Source organism: Ochotona princeps, chromosome 8, assembly GCF_030435755.1.
Source record: "Ochotona princeps isolate mOchPri1 chromosome 8, mOchPri1.hap1, whole genome shotgun sequence".
Lineage (NCBI taxonomy): Eukaryota > Metazoa > Chordata > Mammalia > Lagomorpha > Ochotonidae > Ochotona > Ochotona princeps.
The window spans coordinates 33214501-33225146 of record NC_080839.1 but is presented as its reverse complement, the minus strand read 5'-3'; the positions used below and the strand labels follow the sequence as shown (position 1 = coordinate 33225146).

Here is a 10646-nt window from a genome sequence, read left to right as displayed (position 1 = left end):
TGTGTGTGTGTGTGTGTGTGCAATACTCTAATTAGAGAAGGCAGGAGGAAACCAGCCGTTAATCCTGCTGTGACTTTGGAGAACTTCCTACAATGATTCCACAGATAATTGCTTGCAGGAGTCCTTGAGGCTGAGGTATGACCAGCAGAAAGAGAGAGATTCCAGCTCTTCAAAGGTTTCCCAAGGAAAGATGGTTCTGCTAAGAGTACCAAACTAAAAACAGAGGCTTTAATTAATCCCCAAATATGGAGGTAGGCAACTCTGCCCAGCACTGTGGTCTTCTAATCACAACTAACGTAGAAATATACTCTCATTATTAACTATTTGTTATGAAATTACTCTGTCAACATGAAAGAAATTTTGTTTCTCCGAAGTTGTGAAAAATAGTTTGTCTGGTTTGCCTACTTTTGGTGGGAAGTTATTATGGAATTATTGTACTTTCCTCCAAGTTATTTTTTCTCCTGCACAGAGAAAGAGAATTTTTTCAGGACAAAGTTTTAGCGATTTCCTGTCTTATTTTCTGATACAGGAGACCAAAGAATATATAAGATTGGATTGATTAAGATCAAGCATGAAGTAGGCAGCAAAACTTTATCATGATTTCCAAAACTGACAAAATCAAAGGAGCGTGGCAGGTAGTTTAATTGAGTTCATAAAGCTGAGATATTTTCCTCCTTACCATATGTTAAATTTTGGTTCTTCCTTCGATCCCAGGGAAAGTATGTGCTTCCTAAGGATAAACTGGGTCCTCTTACACTTTCTCCCTTTGAAGGAAAGCAAAATGAAGTAACAGGGAAAGTATGGGGAGGTGATCATTGTGACAATTCTTTGCATCCCTGTTTCACACCATGGACTCTGCACATCCTGGAAGCTTTAAATGATTATGAAACTCAGGAAGTTTAGGCTAGGAAAAGAAGCTTCCTCTTACCAGAGCCTGTGAAAGAGGAATGCTGTGCTAACTTTTGATATCTTTATATGGCAAAGGACAGCATCATCTTCAGGGAGTTACTATTCAGTGTATGACTCTTCCACACGACATTTATGTGTGCAAACTGTCTGCAGTCGGGAAACTCCTAAAGTCCTCTCAATTCTGGCCTCTTAGGTTAGACACTTCCTACACTAAATGATGCTGTTTATCACATTGCAATTTTCCATTTTTCTGCCAAATTCCAATGTGTTGTAGCTACTGGTGTTTTATCTGACAAAACCTCAGCTCCATAAAAAGAACTTCATCTTCACCCTGCGAAAAGTCTTATCAGTCTTAATTCTTGCAATATATGTAGTGTTTCAAAAGGAAAAGGGAGTGTCACAACACAGCCTCTAGATCCGGAGTTCTTGTGGAGCCCCAAGAATATTGCATGAACCAGCAGGCTTCCATTTATCTTCGCTGTTTCAGTCAGCACTTATATCTGCTTATTGCCTTTCAGTCCACAATGCTGTACGGTCTAATTTCACAGACATTTTAGCCTCCATCACCCAATTATTAACTTAACCCTGTTAGAATCTGCAGAAGTAAGGTTAGCATTGTCCTGATTTTCAAGGCAGGAAAACAACACTGTAAACATGTGTATGGAAAAGTGTACTGTGTGTCAGTGGCAAGGAGAATGCTTATTCGAAGAACCAATTCAGAACATGGACTGACAGCACACAGCTTTAAGGAGTTATCTGTTTGTATGAGGCTCTCAGAGGCAAATACGTAGTTGCATTGGTCATTTTTAGTTGGTAAGCTATGAAGCATAGATGTTTAAAATCGTTACATCTGGCTACATAGCTTGGAAACTAACCAGACAATACAGTTATATTTTTTTTTAAAGATTTATTCATTTTATTACAGCCAGATATATACAGAGGAGAGACAGAGAGGAAGATCTTCCGTCCGATGATTCACTCCCCAAGTGAGCCGCAACGGGCCGATGCGCGCCGATCCGAAGCCGGGAACCTGGAACCTCTTCCGGGTCTCCCACGCGGGTGCAGTGTCCCAATGCATTGGGCTGTCCTCAGCTGCTTTCCCAGGCCACAAGCAGGGAGCTGGATGGGAAGTGGAGCTGCCGGGATTAGAACCGGCGCCCATATGGGATCCCGGGGCTTTCAAGGCGAGGACGTTAGCCGCTAGGCCACGCCGCCGGGCCCAACAATACAGTTATTTTAAGAATTTCTCTACTGGTAAATTTTCTCTTTAATTTCCTTGACTTTTATTTTTTTTCCAGAACATCCGTGAATGAAGAGCAAATGTATAATAAATCAATATAGGGCTGTTATCTAATTATAAATTATGTAGTTCAAGCTTAATGGTATGTTCTTTTCTTGGTTCTGTGGTGTGTGTGTGTGTTTGCTTGCTTGCTTTGGAATTATGGAAGCAAGAATAGTTTGTCTTGTTTTTAATGCCTTGAGAATTTCTTAGCATTATGCTTAGGACACTTTTAACATATGAAGTATCATTTAGATATCATTTATATTATAGCGTTTATTTTTTTTAATTACATTGCATTATGTGACACAGTTTTATAGGTACTGGGATTATAGCGTTTAAATGCTATTTTTCTTTGACCTTTGCTCACAAGATGGGAAAACACTGTGTCCAGTAGTATAAAGGCTGCTTATCTCAGACGGGAAAATAGGATGCTATTTTCATGACTGCATCATGCAGCACAGTCCTTGAGAAATCATTGGTTGATTTAAGGCAAACATCTCCAGGGGGCAAATTTACAAATAACAAGTTTCTTAAGTACCTGGTCTAAGAAAAGGGAAGTTGGAGGCCTGTCATCAGGAAGAAAATGTCCTGAAGTGTAGTCAGGCAGAGGGGAACATTAGTGTAGTTGTGGTCAGCCACGTTCCATCCCCTCTTGCTGTTTTCAACCAGTCTAACTTCCACACAGAAAGAGTCTCCGAAGCAGTGCATATTGTAATTGAGCACGAGAAGCACCTGGTAAGAGGGAGTGGGAGGAAAAGATTATATGATGATAGCGAAAGGCCCCTTAAAGAAAGAGAAAATAATCTGCCTCTGTGGTTTCCAATTACACCCTCTCAGCGATTGCACTGAAAATAGAATCATGCCTAGTAATTACGGAAGAGGTATCTTGGAAGCAGGAGGTATTCACACTAAATGCCAAGTCAGCAAACAGTGGCATAGGAAAATCATTTTACTTCTTAGCTGTGACTTCACCTCAGAGCCTGACATTTAGAGTGCCTACCTCCCAGAGTGTCCCAGGGCCCATGAGGAGCCAACATAAAGCACATAGCTCCCTGCAGACCAAGAACAGGGAAAGAAAACATCAAGTCGAGTTCCAAAGCAGGGAAAGATTTCAGAGAAATGAGTGTTAGCTCACAATGTAGGTCATCAGTTTTGCAGATTCTCATGCAGTTACTGTTGAAATGAAAGGGTTCCCCCTCCCCCCTGGAATACAATCAAAGCAATGAATAAAAGTATATTTGGCATGGGGATGGGAAAAGAAACCTGGTGTGACTATGTGCTTTGTGTCCATTGGTTATGTTGTCACTTCAATTCCTGTTAAATGTTGACACAGATATGTGGACTGCATATAGAGACACAAACCCTCAATACACTTATGGTTCCACCACACCTGCTTGACCAGAGACAAGGGAATCCAGCCCTGTTGCCAGTGGGGTTGTTGGCAGGATGCTGACTTTCCACTTGGAAGGAGCAAGTATATGCATTAGCCTTCTTGCGCTGAATCTCTGCTTATTTAGACTAATTAGCTTTCTGCCTCTGGTGGCGAGAAGTCATGAGTCAGAGCTGGCATCTTCTGAGAGTCTATGTCCCTTTGTGACTCTGCTTCCCACCTCCCTTTTTACACTCCTGGTTTGTTTTCCCCGCCCCTGCTTGCCTTCCATTCTTGTAGCTCTTTATGAAGCCCATTAACTCCTTTGACTGTTAGGTCACCCAGCAAGTTAACGACTGAGCAGAGGGATCCAGGCTGCCTTAGACCTCACCTTCAGTGATGCTGTGGAATGTGTGAGGCGCACCTTACCACATGATTCATCCTGTCACTCCAGAATTGACAGTTCATCTTCATGCTTTCGAATTTCCAAAGATTTTAAAGAGATTGCATCAGCATCTCCTAAAATCTTCTTTGTTTCACTGACAGCTTTAAAAGATCATTTTCCCTGGCTGCAAAATTATAGATGTCATTTTTAATGTTATTTGTCATCTCAGAGGATGGTCTCTGGTGAGAATTACTAAGATTCCTTTACGAGCCAAGGCCAACAGCCCAGAGTAAATCAGTTCAGTGGATGCTTTTATGGTGACCCAAGTGACACAGCTGAAGTATTCGTGTGGAAAGTGACATCAGACTCTAAATAACACTCCCTTCCACACCACCTCTGACCTACAGCTCATTTGTTCGAGTTGCTTCTGAGGCAATATACCTTCAGTTGGGAGCAGGAGAGAATCACTGTGTGATGGGCAATGGCCTTCAGCCCTGGTTGTATCACCAACCAGCTGTGTGGCTTACTCCAGGGCCATTAATTTCTCGGCATCTCCTTTTCCACATCTCCATTTTAGTGCAAGGATTATGCAATGCTGTTTTATATCCTGCATGAAATATGTGTGTGGTTTCCTAACACACCCTTCTGTACTGCAGTGAGCACAAAAGTCACTAAAACCTTCAGTGTTGGAAACTGTATGCCATGCTCTAGAGGAGCTCCTCCCCCACAAGCAACTCTTCCCTGCCTATTTAGGAAAGCCTGGCAAATACTAATTATCTGTGTTTAGTTACCTTAATTTCCAAGACTTTCCCTGGCATCCAAAAATCAAACACCAGCCTAAAGAAATTTTGGAGGAAGCCTACAAATGAAATTTCTGGAGCCTAATCATAGAGCCTAATCACAGAGCAATGAATTTGGACTTTCCTTTGCTACAGTGGAATGCACAGCTGGATACAGGGATGTGTGTTGGATGCATGGCATCCCTGGGCAGGCCTGCTTGTGATACGCAGAGTCCCTGGAGTAAGGATGCACAAGGAGGCATCATCTAGTATTCCTGCAAGTCAACACAGGTGTTGGATTATATTCAGGCACCATTTCTCCCCAAAGCAAACAAGTTTCTCCCAGGAACACACCTGCCTGAATAACCCTGCCTTATGCAGTCACTGACTGGGAGCAGTCATGAGAAGTATGGCCTTAGTGCTGATGCCAGAGAGCACATCCTCATTTGTAGTCATCTATCTGAGAGACCAGCACACAATGTTGGAGTTGCATAATCTTCGTGCTCTTAAGTGCCAAAGGGGTTATTTGTCAGTATTTCCAAGCATGGGGCTGACAGTAAGTGATACACACCCATGTGGCCAACAAAAGTTATCACTGCCACCCACCAACTATCAGTGAGATGTCTCAGTTTCCCTCAGGTTCCCCTCAGCCATATGGGGCTCCTGAGACTGTGTATCAGTTAAAGAAATATCTGAAGAGAGGGTGACATATGCACATTAATCAGGGCTCTATGGTCTCACTATCTCTCTGCAGTTCGGGAACCGGGCAGGAGGTCTCCTCTGGTGAAGTCATGGATATAGGCAGTGTTCCTCCACCTGCCGCTGTAAGATATCATCTATGCTCACGTGAAATTAAGAGCCCTGACACAGGTAATTCTGGCAGCTTCCATTCCTATTTTAACAAATTATGGCAAGTTTCTGCAATGACTTGAAGTAGGACCATGCACAACACAGTGTGGTTTGAATCTCAGTTTATATTCCCACAAGCTAAAAACAAAATGTGACACAAGATGGATAATTTAGCATCTGAGCTTTTGGGATAGAACCCACTAGAGGTTTCTTTAGACCGTTGACCCAATGCAGCTCCTCACAGTTATGAGGTTGAGATTTCCACCCCTTGTCAGCTGTAAATTGAGGGGTGCAATCAATTTATAAAGACCACTTGTATTTCTTAATACATGTCCCCTCCATCTTTGAAGCCGACCATAGTACGTCAAGTCTCTTTTGTACCTTACATTTCTGACTTCCTTTCCTGATGCTGGCCAGAGAAATGTCTTGTATTTAAAGGGTTTGTGTGGTTAGATGAGGCAGAAATAATAATCTGGGATAATGTCCCTACTTCAAGGCCAATTGACTCACAAAAATAATTAAATCCTTCAATTCATTTTGTCCAGGCAACGTCATTTTCAATAGTGTAATATATTGCCATATTCATAGGGATTAATTCACAGAGCCTGCCTGTGACAGCTATCTGGACCTAAACTCCTCCAAGTGTATTATCTTGTACTCTTAAGCTACATCTGAATTCTCATGTAGAAGAGACTTTGGAGTTTCCTGTGAGACCATAAGCTGGAATTATAGAATAATAAAATATGCTTAGATTAATAGTAAGGAAGTTTAGCTGCCTGGGAGATAAGAAAAAACCTTATAAGTCTTGAAAAAGAAATGGGCGTATAGGACACTATGAGACCCATACACTTGGCTGTCAAAGTGACAGACGGAGCTGCCTCAGAGAGCATATGCCCCTGAGAAACAATCACCTGCAGCTCCGTGATCCCATGAGGTGGATCCAGGCACATCAATAAAACCATGGACAAGAGACTGTGATAGAAAGGAAAAGCTGCAAGGGAAACGGTGTGGGATTACACTTTCAAAACTGTAACTTTAGAGAATTTTAAATAAATCAGTCAACCTGATAAATAAAATGTTGAAAATATAGCACTAGCATATCCCTATAGCCCTAGCAAACACATCTTTTTTTAAATTGAATATATTTTTATTTTGAATTTTGAATTATGTGGTACAATTTCATGTGGACTGGGATTCCCCCCTCCAAACTCCCAACCCCCCCGACAGATTTTCCCAATTTTACTGCAATGATGTAGTCCTTCATAAGGAATCATAATTCTATCAGTCTCTTATTTAAGTGTACCCCAACATTATTGGTACAGACAGTGTGAGACAGTCCAGCATCCCATTGTCTACATATGTCAAACAGTTTCATTGGGAATCTATCTTTCATCTGGAAGCAGGGATGCTTGTTCCATTACACCCTCACATCTGGATATGGTAGACCCCAGTACTCCATCACTATACATTTCCATAATTGAGAAGCCACGAAACAAGGTCAACAACTGGTATGAGTTAGAACAACTGTCACAACAACAACAACAATATCAACAAATTATATCACCGTGAAAAAACATGCCACTGAGTAACCGACACATGGGTGACTAAAAGGAAACACAAAAGTCTCATGGGAAAAAAAGATGCCACTGTGTAATCCATGAGCCAGCAAGGAATTTGACAAGAGAAAAGAGGGTATTTGGAATAAGTGAAACTGAAATAAAAACATCAAAACACATGGGATACAGATGCATAAAGAGATTAAAGATGAAACACACTCAAACAGAATCTGCAAAGAAAGAACTGGTAATCCGCTGTCATAAAATAAACATACATATTTAAGAGCAAAACACTGAAAATGTCTAATAAAGTCACATCTTAAATGTGTGATATTTATATGCTATAAATTTGATATCAATCTGAAGATAAAAAGCATAGACTCTGGCTACAAAGCAAGCATAATACATTATTATACACTTTAATATTTCTATCCAGCTAAAAACTATTGTAAGGAAAAGTAATAAGCAATGAGAATTTGGGGAAAATAAAGTATGTGAACTTTATTATAAAATATAATGAAAAACAGTGGCTAATAAATATCACATATAAAAGTTTATATGAATCAATAATTAATGTAACAATGGGAAAAGAACCAGACTAACATAAAGACATATGAATGATGGATATTCACTTTTAATAATATCTGAAGATACAAATCAATGAAATATCATTTACTGCTTGACAAATTGAAATTAATTTTTAAATTTTTTAAATATTATGTATTTATATATTTATTTATTTTTGGAAAGGCAGATCTACAGAGAGGAGGAGAGACAGAGAGGAAAACCTTCTGTCTGATGGTTCACTCCCAAGCGGCTATAATGGCTGGAGCTGAGCCAATCCAAAGCCAGGAGCCAGGAGCTTAATCCAGGTCTCCCGCGCAGGTGCAGGGTCCCAAGGCTTTGGGTCGTCTTTGACTGCTTTTGCAGGGCATAAGCAGAGAGCTGTATGGGAAACAGGACTGCTGGGATTTGAACCAGTGCCCATATGGGATCCTGGTGAGGACTTTAGCTGCCAGGCTATCACACCAGGCCCAACAAATTGGAAATTTAAAAGAATCTTAACCATAGTTTGAGGAAGCAAATGCTCTTATGTAGTTCTGGAGGGGATGGATATTAACTCAATCTTCCTAGAAAATATTTTTGGAATAAAATCTTACGTGTTCATATACCTTTTCTCCCAGAAATCAATTCAGTTCATTGTACTTGTAAGGAATATAACTTGGAAATAGTCAAGGAAGTATAAAAAGTCATTACACTGAAAAATGTGGAACAAACTTTATGTTCAACAATAGACAATTGGTTATATAAATTATGCATCATATAATCTAATCATAGAAAAGCATACTCTAGGAAAATACTCAATGGTGTGGAAAGGGTATGGTTCATTATACATCATAGAAGGAAAATAAGCAACACACAGGAAAAGAGTGTGTGTGCATAGAACTGTTTGCAAAGAAAAACACATTTGCATATAATGTTGATGTGTCGTGTGGAAAATAATAAGTTTGACACAATGCAAACTTTCATTTCTGTACTGATGGTAGAAGTTATGGAATATTTGAGGACTTTAGTGCATTTGACAAGTTTTCAACCATGACCATGTGGTTATCAAAAACTCAAATCAAAACAGATAAATACCTAGAATGGCACAGACTTGGGAATCTTAACGCATTTTTATTAACAGATGGGAAATTCTAGATTCTGAATTGTGGATGTTAATTTTTGGGTATTTGCCTAAAGTTAGCAGGAACATTTAGTGGTGTGCAAGAAAAAGTGAAACTGACTATGAACTAAGGCTGATGAGCCTTGCAGGAACTATTTCTTGCTGGTTCATGGAAATCCTACCAGAATTAATTTTTTTTCCTGTCCACTGTTTTCTTTGTCAGATTTTCTAATTATAGTAGTGTATAATATTTAAAGACAATGATTTGAGGCACTCGTGTAGCATGAATTGATGGCATTCTTGTGTCAGCCTTGGCATAATATGAAAATAATGGGTTGGGGTAGAGTTTGAAGGTGAGCTGAGAATGTCTAATTCTATATGCTTTTCTTTAAGACAAAAAGTTCTGACATTCATCTAGGCTGGAAACAGTGTGTCTAAATTGCTTGCATATAATATTTATGCTATGGAATCTTGCTTTCTTCTGAAAGTCAGTTTGGAAAATAGAGGCAAAAATATCTCACTGCTATTAATAAGTAAGAATAAGAATAAAATTTAGGTTTGATTAAAAGCTTGCATGTTCAGAAACTTTATTCAGTTCTTCATTAGTGTAATCTAATTTAGCTCTCCCAAAAACTCTGGTATATATGTTAAATACTATTGTTATTCACATTTCAAGAATGAAGAAAGCAAGTCCTGTCAAGCTTAAATGAAACCTTTGCTGACCTTTTTAAACACAATCCATTGGAAATATAAAGAAGTGTTTTGTATTGTTTGAAAGTTTTCTGGAGGACACATATCTGAACATAGCAGTTAAAATGACACCAGGGATGCTTGCCGCTAGTCTCCACTGTTGCGTAAATCTAAGGAATGAACCAAAATATTGAACTTCTGTCTCCAGTTTTATCATCTGTCTATACCTCCAGGTATCTCTATGCACCCTGAATATATTTATCATCTATCTAATCTATCACCTTCCCTCTATCTCTTTCTTTGCCTGTAAAATACAGATAAGAAAATATTTTTAAAAACTTTTCTGTGGTTTAAAACCTAGACCCTTGGCTTACGATTTCCTGCCTGCCTTTTTCCTGCCCCAATTCCCAGCTGTGGGATCCAATGAGGTCACCTCTGGTCTGTCCCACACATATTGTACTACTACGGTCCCACCTGGCAGCTTGTGGGAGCCCTGCACACCCGGACATGGGCTTACTGTGAAGTCTCCTCATGTGCTTCCCATCTTTCTTCCCCCGCCCCCTGCCCAGGGATGTCTGTTGTCCTTGGGGCTCCTGGATGTTTTGCTTCTGTAGCTGCCACTGTGGTCTATGCCTTCAGCACCTCAGCGCTCTGCCCATATGGTCTCTCGATGATCCCCAAATTGACAGGTCTCTCAAGTACTAAATGGAGCTATCTTCACAGCTAGCTTCAAGGAGCAAAATTAGGTTGTGTTTTCACACGAAAATGGAAGAAAATGATCACTTTTAGGGCTCATATTAGACTTTGCGTGTCATCCTTGCGCAGGGGCCATGCTAATCTTCCCTGTATCGTTCCAATTTTAGTATATGTGCTGCCGAAGCGAGCATGGGCTCATAGTAGACTTTTACAGTTCCTGGAGACAGGCAGTGGTTCTGTTAAGACTTTGGTCACCAAAAATTAAAATACCCTTCTCTTTAAAGCTAAAAATAAATAGTTTAGGTGGATCAGGGTATCTGGAGAAAATATTTACAGTTCAAATCATACAATTTTATTAGCAATGAGCATAAAGTCCATATGAGATCTAATTTACTTTGTCAGTGCCAGATGCTTTCATTGTGGACGGGCTGCATTTTAGATGACTCTCTTTTTATTCCGCAAACT

At 40.0% G+C, this 10646-nt stretch overlaps 1 non-coding gene across 1 annotated transcript; it reads right to left on the bottom strand.

The window, feature by feature from the left end:
- Window positions 1–10264: 10264 nt before the first annotated feature.
- LOC118760650 (U6 spliceosomal RNA) lies at window positions 10265–10372 on the bottom strand. The gene has a single exon (XR_009246010.1). It is a non-coding gene; the product is annotated as a U6 spliceosomal RNA (small nuclear RNA).
- Window positions 10373–10646: the final 274 nt, after the last annotated feature.